The sequence below is a fragment of the Musa acuminata genome, chromosome BXJ3-2 (assembly GCF_036884655.1).
Source record: "Musa acuminata AAA Group cultivar baxijiao chromosome BXJ3-2, Cavendish_Baxijiao_AAA, whole genome shotgun sequence".
In the NCBI taxonomy this organism is placed as follows: Eukaryota; Viridiplantae; Streptophyta; class Magnoliopsida; order Zingiberales; family Musaceae; genus Musa; species Musa acuminata.
Window position 1 is genome coordinate 21510911 of NC_088350.1, and position 13123 is coordinate 21524033.

The 13123-nt window shown below is 37.5% G+C and overlaps 1 protein-coding gene across 1 annotated transcript in view; it reads left to right on the forward strand.

Moving 5' to 3' along the window:
* The first annotated feature begins 7094 nt into the window (after positions 1-7094).
* LOC135632002 (putative E3 ubiquitin-protein ligase RF298) overlaps positions 7095-13123 on the forward strand; it is a 28184-nt gene continuing 22155 nt past the window's right edge. Inside the window, exon 1 of the mRNA XM_065140243.1 lies at positions 7095-7478. The gene's annotated coding sequence lies outside the window, so the exon portion shown is untranslated. The remainder of the gene's footprint in view (positions 7479-13123) is intronic.

Consider the following 13123-nt stretch of genomic DNA (forward strand, 5'->3'; position numbering starts at 1 on the left):
AGCAAGGGTTATGATGTTATCAAAGTAAATTATCAACTTAAAATTAGTTCTAAGATCTTCAAATTCTTGTAGATTTATTTTTTTCCTTTTAATGCTCTAAACCAAAAAAAACATAACACAGTACTCAAAATAGGATGTGACCAATTTTTTTCTGAAAATTTTTAATTGTTCTCAATTTGCATTTAATCAGTCAATTTCTACTCGTCCACAACAATTAAATGAATTTTCTTAATTCAGTTAATTTTTAATTTTAGTAAAAAAATAATTGAATCAAATTACAGTCAATTATATGCATACATACATACATACATACATACAAACATAAATATATATATATATATATATATATATATATATATATATATATATATATATATATATATATAGTAAAGTTGTACCCTGCCATTCCTATACATTAGCTACATTAATCTAGACTATTATAGACTATTAATGTATGATGTCTTCTACAACTGGATTAACTCTGAACTCTAATCGACTAAAATTGACTCGCAAACTGCTGCAAGCTGGACCTATATAACTTAAAAATTAACTCAAAGCAGTGAACCTAATTTATAATATTTAGAAATCAATAAATCCCGATTCCGAGGCCTTTTGCTAAACCCAGACCTCATATAGGTCCAAGATCCTCTTTCTTTCGTGTTCATCTTTAGTTTGCTTTACTTTTTCTAGTTCATCCGCCTTTAGTTTGTATCACATAATCTCTATCCATGTGCCATCACTAACAAATATGGATTATTGATCTACATTTGCAATACATTCTAATAAGCTAGAATCAAAATTGTAATCTTTGTATTGGCACGGACTACAACAACATAGTGACAATAATTTTTTGTGGGGTAGGACAACATGGCAATAACACTGAAATCATTAAGTATACATGTTCTATATATTGATATAACTTTGTATCTTAAAAAAACACCTAAGATTTACATAACCCATAATCATTGATATGTCACTTTAAATAGCATTCACAGAAATACTTCAAATACATGCAAAACATCAAAGAGATTATTCATATCACAGTAAGTGAGAAGCACAAAATACAGACATATTGCATATTATTCAATATGTTTAGCAGATGTGCATAAATGAAATAAGTGCCCTACATATACATAACGAGTAACGAGTAAAAGTCATTCCAAGCATCCTAATATGTTTCAAACTATTCAAAGGCCTGTCTGTGATTATAGATCCTGATGAATAAGAAAAAGGGATTAAGTACAAGAAGACTGGTCATCATCAAGTCATAGCTTACAAATAGGAAGCAAGTTCATACAGCTCGATTACAAGAGCATATTATAAATAACATACTACAATCATACGCCTACTACTATCATACCCCATTGCGAGAGGAGGGAAAGATAACAGAGAGTAAAGCTAATAACATCCCTGTGCCCAGTGGCACGTTTAAAAGAAAATCCTTCACACTTCGCTTTATGTTGGCCAAGAAGCAATTTTCAAGTCCGGTATCGCGGAAGGCTATGCTCACGAATGTGAGCACAGCGAAGGTGAGAGAATTTGAAGGGTCAGCACACTGATGTTTGGGAATAACCTTGTGATGTACATTGATGGCAGGGAGTATTTAGTCTGCTTTTGAGAGATATATATATATATATATATATATATATACATATACATATATACATATACATATATATATATATACATATATATATATATATATATATATATTAAAAACGATATGCCTAATGAAATATTCAACGCCAGCTCCTTGCGATTCTGATCTGCATCGGGGATGAAACACTTGTAGATTCCGGCATCACGACACGCAATGACGAGGAACGCCCTCCCATGATGCTACGGAATGTATTCCATCCAACTTTCTTAGTCGATAAGTACCAAGGTCATGATTCTGTTGGAGTTTAACAATTTCGTTCGCGAGTAAAGAGTGAGGACAGCACCTGCAACACTAGGACTATTAATGTCGGTAGGAGCCTGATGGTGGTGGTGTTTGAAGGAGTGTTTCGTTCATGGCTTCTGCGCCTTGGCTCACGGGAAGGACCGCGAGGGATGCCATGAGGACGAGGAAAGGATGCGAGAGTGGTGCTGCTGACGAGGAGAAACTGCAGTGGGAGGAATGGTTCTGTTGAAGTCGACGAGGAGTAGACGGTGAGCGATTCCAACGAGGACGAGGAGCGTAGACGGCGAGGAGGGAGCGCGAGGAAGCTGCACAGCCCCTCCACAACTGCGACGGTCCATTGCGGACGACGGCCAGGCAGCCCCTCCACGGTTGCGATGACATCGCTAGGTGGGTCTAACAATTTCCTTACCATTTTTGACACCAAATTTGGAACGTTACGCTACTCGTCCTCGTTGGAATCGCTCACCATCTGCATAGGTAATCCTCGTCGAATTCAATAGAACCATTCCTCCCACTGTAATTTCTCCTCGTCAACAGCACCACTCTTGCGTTGGGGATGGAGGAGCAAGGAAAAACAGATACGAGTAAAAAAACACTTACAAGATACCAAATGAATACAGACTCTCTATCTATCTGTTTCTTTCTCTCTATCTTGCTACATGAACTACGGTCCTATTTATAGGGCCTAATGACAACCACCCTATAACTACTAGATCATGAGGTGGTTAATGAAACTACCTTATAACTACTAGATCATGATTGAAGTGGTTATTGAAATCATCATGTAACCACTAGATCATGATAACAATCTAGATAGATAACTATGAATCAAATCTCAACACTCCCCCTTGATTCATAGTTGCATACACTAATGCTTTCGAACTGGAAATGATTTGGTGAGGGTATCCGAATATCCGCAACTTGTTCATCCGTTCTACAATACTTCCTTGTTATGGCTCCACTTGCCTGAAGTACTCTTCCGATCATCTAAGGCTCCTGCACAATCACTATTAGTGAAACCAAATAATTTGCATTTAAATTTTGTTTTGAACACCCATTTTAACCCAATCGCTTTCTTTTCTTTCGGTAGATCCATTAGCTCCCAAGTTTCATTCTTCTCAATTGACTTGATTTCCTTTTTCATTGCTTTTCTCCATTCCTCTTTTTTAACTGCTTCCTCAAAAGTTGTAGGATCTGAAATAAACAACGCAAATGTTGAGTTATAAATTTCTGTCAGTGATCTGAAATTTCTTGGAGGGATTTCATTTGAGGAATCCGAATTTGAACTGCTATTGGGTGAGGTTGACGATGAATTTGTTGGAGCATGATCTGTCACTTGATTTTGCGGAGTGTCTAGTTCTGCTGGAATCTGCATTTGTGTTTCACCTTTATTGGTCTCCCAATTCCAACTTGCCCTTTCATCAAACATAACATTTCTTTTAATAATAACTTTGCCACTAACAGGATTATATAATCGATATGCTTTAGATTGTAAAGAATAACCAATTAAAATACATTTATCTGATTTTTCATCAAGCTTGTGATGATTTTGTGAATTCACCAAGGCATAAGCAATACAACCAAAAATTCTTAGATGTCTAACACTTGGTTTCATCCCATACCAAGCCTCAAAAGGAGTTCGATTCATAACAGCCTTTGTTGGTGAAATATTCAACAAATAAACTGCTGTTGCAACTGCTTCTGCCCAAAACTGATTTGGAAGATATTTTCCTTTAAGCAAACTTCTTGCCATTTCAACGACAGTCTGATTCTTTCGCTCAGCTATACCATTTTGCTCCAGTGTATATGGTGCTGTCAATTCTCTGTGGATATCATTTTCTTCACAAAAAGAACTAAACTCATTAGATAAAAATTCATCACCTCTATCTGTCCGAAGTGTCTTTATATATCTACCACTTTGTCTTTCTACAAGTGCCTTGAATTTTCGAAAATTATCAAATGTTTCAGATTTCAATTTCAAAAAATATACCCAACTCATGCGACTATAATCATCCGTAAACAATAAAAAATATTGACTTCCACCGGATGATTTTGTATTCATAGGTCCACATAAATCAGCATGAATTAATTCAAGACAATTAGATGCTCTCCATGCTTTTCCAATAGGAAATGGTTTTCTACTTTGTTTGCCATAAATACATCATTCACATACATCAAGTGTATTAACCTTAGGCAATCCAAAAACCATTCCTTTTTGACTTAACAACCTTAAACCTTTAATGTTAAGGTGTCCATATCTTAAATGTCATAAACTAGACTCATTCTTTTGAGTTGTGATAAGCGCATGTCTTTCAATATTTGACACATCAAGTGGAAACATCTTGTTTTGTATTATGCAAACATTTACTATAATCAAACCAGATTTCTTATCTCTAATAGTGCATGAATTATCATCAAATATTACTGAATATCCATCATTTACTAATTGTCCAACACTCAATAAATTATGTGATAAAGTAGGAACAAAGAAAACATTATCAAGGTATTTTACCTTTCCTTGATTTGTCTTCACCTCAATTGTTCCTCTCCCTTCCACTTGGATTTGCTTGTTATCAAGTTCCTTTCCCTTCCACTTGGATTTGCTTGTTATCAAGTCTAACATTCAACTTGTGAGTCTCATCAATATCTCTAAATATTGATTTTATGCCTGACATATGATTAGAACATCCACTATCCAAAAACCAAATATCATTTGAGATGTTATGAATTTATGAATGAGTCATAAACAACTTACTATTTTCTTCATTTTTCTCCACATAGCTTGCTTGCTTTTCTCTTTTCCAGCAATCTGCCTTCATGTGACCAAACTTTTTACAATAGTGACATTGAATTCCACTTTTGTAATTTTTTTGATCATAATTTGATTGCCCTTGTTCATCAAAGTGTCCTCTTCCTCTTCCATTTCCTCTACCACGAAATCCTCCTCTGCCACGTCCTCTTCCTGTTGATTTTTTGTCTTCTTTTGAAATAGAAGACTCCCCCTTAGCCTGAAATGTTTTTTCTTCACTTTTTTCAAGTGACCTGTTCAACCTTACTTCATGTGCTTGCAAGGAACCCATTAGTTCATCAAATGAATAAGTAGATAAATCTTTTGATTCCTCAATTGCGACAACAACATGATCAAATTTCGGAGTTAAACTTCTCAAAACTTTTGCAACAATTATATGATCAGAAAGATGTTCACCATAAGATTTCATTTGACTAACAATTTCAGTCACTCGAGAAAGAAAATCTTGCACCGATTCATTACTTTTCATGAACAAAATTTCAAACTCACGACGGAAGGTTTGAAGTTTTACCGTAATCACCCTTGATGAGCCTTGAAATTCATTTTGAAGTATCAACCAAGCTTGCTTTGAGGTTGTCGCTGCTGCAATTCTTGAGAAGATCGTCTCATGTACAGCTTGTTGAATGAAGAACAATGCCTTTGAGTCCTTCTTTCTATTCTCCCTCAGCCTGATTTCATCATCTGGATCTGCATATCCATTCTCTATTAAGTCCCAAAGATCTGGAGACTTGAATAGAGTTTTCATCTTGATACTCCAAAATTCATAGCTTTTGCCCGAGAAGATGGGGATAAGGGGTTGAGACACGGAATTACCGTTAAAAGCCATAATGCCCAGTTCAGATTGAAACTAGGCTCTGATACCACAAATGTTGGGGATGGAGGAGCAAGGAAAAACAGAATACTAACACTTACAAGATACCAAATGCACACAGACTCTCTGTCTATCTATCTCTTTCTCTCTATCTTGCTACATGAACTACGGTCTTATTTATAGGGCCTAATGACAACCACCCTATAACTACTAGATCATGAGGTGGTTAATGAAACCACCTTATAACCACTAGATCATGAGGTGGTTAATGAAACCACCTTATAACTATTAGATCATGATTAAAGTGATTATTGAAATCATCATGTAACCACTAGATCATGATAACAATCTAGATAGATAACTATGAATCAAATCTCAACACCCTGACGATCCTTATGCATGCGAAGATACTCCTTCAAGCGTCGCCATCAGGCTCCTACCGACATTAACAGTCCTGGTGTTCAAGGAGCTATCCTCACTCTTGCGTGGGGTTCCTCGCCATTGCGTGTGTGTCATCCCCGATGCAGATCAGAACAGCAAGGAGCTGGTGTTGAATATTTCTTTAGGCATATCATTTTTAATTTTTATATAAATGATTTTTCAAATATGTCAAAAGCAGACTGGATACTCCCTGCCATCAACGTACATCACAAGATTATTCCCAAACATCACTGTGCTGATTTTTTAGATTCTCTCAACTTCGTTCATAAACCACTGCCAATGTGTCAACTCCAACAAGGGTCTCACCTCAACTCTTATGATCATCATACACGGAATCTCTAGTGTCGTCTTTTCCCAAACTTCTCTAGTGTTGTTTATAATACGTTCTTGTATGTTGTTTATAATACCGGTCCGATGGCTTTGTTGGGTCAGCAGGACGGATTGTAGTACATGCATCCTAACACAGTGTCTTTTCAAATCTTAAAGAAGTGTGCGGCACGTGTTGACGTTCCGTGTCGTTATAAATTTGTATAACGACACGGAACTTGGTGATTTCCAGCATCTCAAGTAATCGAAGTGGCGAATCTCTCAGGTGAAGATGAGGAGGTATTGAAATTTCAATAAGATTGTACTTTATTTGATTAGTAAGTTGCAGATGAAGAAGAAGAAGGTACACAACATGACAACAACAGCCAACGACATGAGAAGGATTGACAACCTTCTAAATGGTTAGAGATAAGGGAGGCACCCAAAAATATGTTTTGTCTTCCAATTCCTTGATAAAGCGACTGATAATTCATTCAGAATGATAGACCATGGGATTTTGACAAGCAATTATCAATTCTACAAGGACTTACATGATGTGAATGGCCATCCATATAGATCTATCAGCAATTTAATTGTAAGAATCTAAATATTAACTGAAGCTATTTCAGCTAAATAGACAGAGCATTTGGTATAAATAACTCAAATAAAGTTGGATATGTAAAGGGCACGATGTATGTGCACTGGCTCTGTTACAAGCCAAACTAATAAAGGGCACGATGTATGTGCACTGGACTTCAAATCTGAAAGGATTGTCCAACTTTTGTTACTCATGGAATTATCAGAACTAAATGCATAATACAAGTGCCTAATCAGTTGAAAGATAAAGGAAACTAAAGCTGAGATCGACATCCAACAAGGGAAACAACAGAAACGTCAACAAGTCGCACAGGACCTGTATGAAGAAATGCCTCGCTGAGAAAGTAGAAAAAGAATGAGAAAGAAACACGCACCTTAGTCCGGGGAACGAGAGGTGGATTTCCTCATCGGGGATGAGTACGGGCCACGGCTCGCCAACCTCGCAGAACATCTGTTCGGTCTCGAGGAGCTAGCCACAGTTGAGGAGGCGTTGGCGGATGGCCTGCGCGAGGATACCGGTGGCATCTATGATCTCCTCGACGCCACTGACGTAGGTGACGGCGATCAGCGAGGGGCTGTCGTCGGTGCGGCGCTGCAGCTCGACCTGGCAGGTGCGGTTGGATTCCTTGCGCAAATAGAAAACAAGAAATCATGACGAAAATGAAAAACTATATTGCATTTTAAAAAAAGAACTTACATAGATCTTCAAATATTCTTAGACCTCAATCCTATAGATTTGGATATTTAAGACTTGATGGATCTACACGTATATAGATATTATATATTTATAGATATGAAATCCAAAAGATATACTTTAACTTTTAACGCTCCCCCTTAAAAGTATATTTTTAGAGATAAATCCTAACTTGTTTCAAAAATCTTTAAATGATCTTTTAGAAAGAGATTTGATAAAAATATTTATAATATTATATTTGCTTCTGACCTCCACGAACCCCAATGACCCCTTGAAGCACCTTGTCCTAGTACAAATTGGATTTATAACTAATTTTAAGGTACTTTAATTGACATATTAATTTGTTAATTTGATAACAACCTCGATTAAATACCTTAATCATATATATTTTTAAGCAGCAAATGAGAAAGTCTTATCATTTTCACGATATAGGAATTCATTCTTCACATCAAGTTGCTAAAGCTTTAACGTAAGATTCACTGCTAGAGCAATCACCAACCTAACAGATGTCATCTTGGTCACATGACTAAAGATTTCCTTATAATCTTCTCCATATATTTTTGAAAACTCCCTTTAACATATCTTACCTCATAATAATCTATACTTTCATTTCATTTGATTTATTTTTCACCTTATAGATATATTTGTAAGTAATTACATCTATATTGGCAGGCTTTGACATAAGATCCCAAGTTTTAATTTTATGAAAATCTATCATTTCTTCGTTCCCGGCATCCTCCTGCTTCTTAACACATTTGACTTCATCAAAATAAGTACGCTCAAGATGGTTAAAAAAAAATATTAACATATGTAGGGTGCTAGTTTGATTTTTCTTTTTGATGTTCTTAATATTAAAATTTTCTCTTCATAAATATCATTACTCCTCTTATCGCTTTGCTCCACCATTGATGATGAAGAAATAATAGAAATAGATATAAATGAGAAAGAAGATGAGTCAAAATCCATACGAGCATTAGATGATAAAAGAGACTCAATCATAGTTTTTGAACATATATCACTTTCATTATTGTGATTGATATTTTTAAAAGAAACTTCATCAAACACCACTTCTCAAGATACCAGTTTGTGGATCTATGCATTTGCAACTTTTTTTCTTTTCATCATAGCAATAAAGATGTATTTCTTGGCCTTAGCATCAAGCTTGGTTCTCTTTCAGTTTGGTATGTGAACATAGCATGGAAAACCAAATACCCTAAAATATTTAATATTTGATTTCTCATCAAATATGAGATTATTTGGAGGCTTCAGATTGATTGGACTAAGGGGAGTTCAATTAATCATATAAGTTGTATAAAATTTTGAGTAAATTCTTTGTATAAAGCCAACATTTACAAGTCTTCATGAGATTTTGATCTTTCATTCTATTGCACCATTTTCTTGTGGTATGTTTGCATATATATAAGATCTCTTTTATCAAAAGTAAACCCCAATTTTAAAATTTGACCCAAGTGAGCCTTTTAAAATCATCAACAAAGAAAAACATATAACAAGAACCTGAATAAGATCGCTATGAATAAGCTCTAAGAGAAATTTTCACCTTGAAAGTGATCTATCAAAAGATTCCCTATGCGCTTTACCATATTGATAATCTTTACCAGCTTCATTATTACTAAAAGTGGTAAAATTATGAAGACTATTAACTAGTTTTTTTGCATCATAATTTTTAATTTGAGAAAATTTATATAACCAAGTCTAGCATGCTAGATTGATGCAATCATTTTTATTCATCCTATCAATATAAGAGGTTGATACTAGTAAAACATATAAATCTTCGACCCTTCTACCTATATGTGTTATATCTGCATTTAATTCTTTTATGTTGTGAAAAAAAATAACTTCATTAGGATAAAAAAGAACATAATTTCTAACATTAAGTATTTACAACAAAGAAGAGATTTTTCAACATGCTATATACTTTTTAATGCAATAGGATCATTATAATAATGGCAATATCTTCCTTCTCCACTTTGTCACGGACTTAGCTGGTTTTGCCTAAGTCGTGCGACACCCTTGCGTGTCCATCCACAAGGGTCAGCCTCCCCGAAGCCTCCCATGTCCCTTAGGACCCACAAAAGAGAGAACGGGTTAGAGAAAACGCCTCCTTCGGGATCCACAAGCAAACTTTTCCGAAAACACTTCATAGACAATGCAAATTACAAACAGACTTTACAAGCTCTGAACAGTTGCACAACAAAGGGTAAAATGATCCACTACAGACCAAAAATCTTTCACACATGTTTACATGACACAACCTTTATTTACAAGCCTAAAGCAACCACCAATCCAACTAAAATGGGACTATTAAGCCTTCGGTCGTCCCTCTACATACTAAACAAAGCATGAACATACCAAAAGACACAGACATACATAAGCATTACATCAAACATCATTTTTCGAAGTTTGTCCATGATATTCTCCCCCACTTATTCCTTCGACATCCTCGTTGAAGCCTTTGCTGACACTACAACTCCTCGCCTTTGTTGAGTCTTCAATCTTCTGCTTCAATTACAATGCGCCTCTTGGCTCCCAGCTGCTCTTCATTGCTGTTTAGGAGTAGTCGAACCTTTGATCCGCTATGCTGCTTCAACTCACCAATGACTCTGACTCTGGTGTGGGGTTGGCTGAGTTGTGTTGATCCTTGTTGATTCCTACGGATCCTCCAAATGAAGGAAAAGACCATCCTTACTGTGCCAGTCTCTCAAATGCCTCATGTTGCTTCAATTGGGTGGATGCTTGTTGGAGCTTTTAACGAGCATCGTCTCGCAAACTTCTGAAGTTTTGGGTCCTTCCTCCATAAAATTTACCCATTGACTCTTATTTCACTTAGTTGTCACTTCCAAGTAGGTTCGCATCACTTCCGCTTTCGATTGGTATTTCGTTGGGAAATGAAGCGGACAATCTACTCTCAGTAGCATTGATCACCGTTGGTGAGGATTTGATAACTATTGTCTTCCAATATTTTCGAAGAGTCTTTGAACTTGTGCAGAGCTCCTTTGTTGGATAGATAAGAGAATTGGGGTATTCGATTTCGCCCATTCTCATAAGGATTGAGAAGGCAAAGGTTACTTGACTTCGCCTGCCTCCTCGACATTGTACTCCATGCATCGAACTGGTTACTAGTCTTCGCCTGCTTTTTGCTCACACTTCTGAAGCACTTGAAGTGTTTGCACTCCTTGCGTTGAGTTAGCTACTGTGATTCACCTTCTCAATGCTATCGAACTTCTGGAATGCAGGAAGTTTTCACCCCAACTTGGAGTGATTCTCTCATAGGTTTGGTCGCCTTTGGGATTGTACCATCTTCTCCATCAACCCTACTGCCTACTCCACTGAGTAGCAAAGGTATAGCACCGTGTACTTCCTGCTTCATTCCTTAGTCATGCACTCTTGCTTGACCCGAAGTCCTTCACTTTCGACTATCTTTGATGAGAAGCTCGTTGACACCAGTCTTACGAAGTTCCTTGGCCTCTGCCCTTCAGCCTTGTCTCGGTACTTGGAGTTTGCCTTTGCATGCTCTACCTCCTCGGCCCCTTTCATGACCAAGCGCTCTCCCTCCATGAGAGCAAGGGATCAATGACTTTCACGGAAGTCCCGTCTCTGTGGTACCATGTCGCTGCCATGCCCATGGCACTACTATCCTTCGCCTCGCATCTACATCCCTTTTCTTCACAATCAGTAGATATGCCTCTATGGCACTCCTCCAAGTCCACCTCCATTCTAACTGATGCTTGATTTTGGGTAGCTAAGTCCCTCTGGACTCGTCGTCGCTTTCTCGCCCCTTTTGACCCCTTGCTTCAACACCTTTGTGTTCTCCAAGCAGCTCCCTTTGGTGGATGGAAAGACAGACTGCAACTCCTGTACATGGCCTTGATAAGACTCTAAAGTCTTATCATCGCTCTGATACCAAATGATAAGACCCTAAAGTCTTATCGTAGGCTCTGATACCAAATGATAAGACCCTAAAGTCTTATCATCGAAGAAAGGGGAGAAATGGGGATGATAATGATTACTTCGAGGGGATCGGCCTCCTTAATCGCTTCGAGGGGATCGACCCTCCTTGATTGCTTCGAGGGGATCAGCCCTCCTTGATCGCTTCGAGGGGATCGACCTCCTAGGGTTTGTCAAAAGACAGAATAGTATTTTTCATAGATGATCGAAAAGAAGCAGTTACATCCCTATTTATAGAGTTCCGACTTTAGCTAAACTAAACAGACTTAATAAATACGTAGAAAATAAAAGGAAAGCACAAAAAATAAAAGGAAAAATAAAAGGATCCTAACAATCCCACCTCTTTTAATTCAGCCTTGTCCTTAAGTCTGAGCAGCATCAAATTCTGGAAACTTCTCCTTTAGCATGCTGTAGGACTCCCAAGTGGCATCTTCCTTTAGTAAGTTGGCCCATTGCACCAGCACTTCAGTTACAAGATTTCTGCGGTACATTGCAACTCGTCGATCAAGTATGACTTTGAGCTTGAACTTCCCCAATAGTAGAAGTGTCCGGCAAATGGCACTGCACTATTGCATCTTCACCCGATTTCCTTTTAAGGCATGCAACATGAAAGAGTGGATGTATTTTAGAGCTAGCAAGCAAATCCAAGCGGTAGGCCACTGGTCCAATACGTTCTAATACCTTATAAGGCCCAAAATACCGAGGAGATAGCTTCATGGAAGATCGGACCTTTATGGAAGTTTGCTTGTAGGGTTGAAGACGAAGGAAAACCCAATCACCCACAGTAAATTCTCGTTCACTTCGGTGTTTATCAGCTTGTTGTTTCATTCTTGCTTGTGCGGCTGTGAGGTTATCCTTTAAAAGCTAAATAATCTTATTTCTATCTATCAATTCCTTGTCCACTTGATCAACATTAGAAGAATCGGGTACATATTTTGTAATTGTAGGTGGGGGTTGGTCATAAACTGCTTCAAATGGAGTCATTTTAATAGAAGAATGGTAAGAGGTATTATACCACCACTCTACCCAGGGAAGCCATTTGACCCATTCCTTCGGCTTGTCGCTAGTAAAGCATCGGAGGTAATTTTCTAGGCACCTGTTTACTACTTCAGTTTGCCCATCTGTTTGCGGATGATAAGTAGTGCTCATATTCAGCTGAGTACCTTGTAAACAAAAAAGTTCTGTCCAGAAGGAGCTAGTAAATATCTTGTCTCTGTCACTAACAATGGAACGGGGACTCCCATGCAATTTACCTATGTTTTCCACAAAAATACGAGCAACACTTGCAGTAGTATAAGGATGTCGTAAAGCACAGAAATGAGCATATTTTGTAAGTCTATCCACGACTACAAGTATAGTACTCTTTCCTTGAGATGATGGGAGACTGTCAATGAAATCCATAGATATGTCGGTCCAAGTAGCATCAGGAATAGGGAGGGGCTGTAGTAAGCCTGGGGTGGCTACTGTCTCACTTTTGTGACGTTGGCAAACATCACATTCAGTAACAAATTTCTTGATAAAATTTTTCATAACTTTCTAGTAAAAAAGTTGTTGAACTCGCTTATAAGTGCGGAGAAATCCTGAGTGACCAACAAT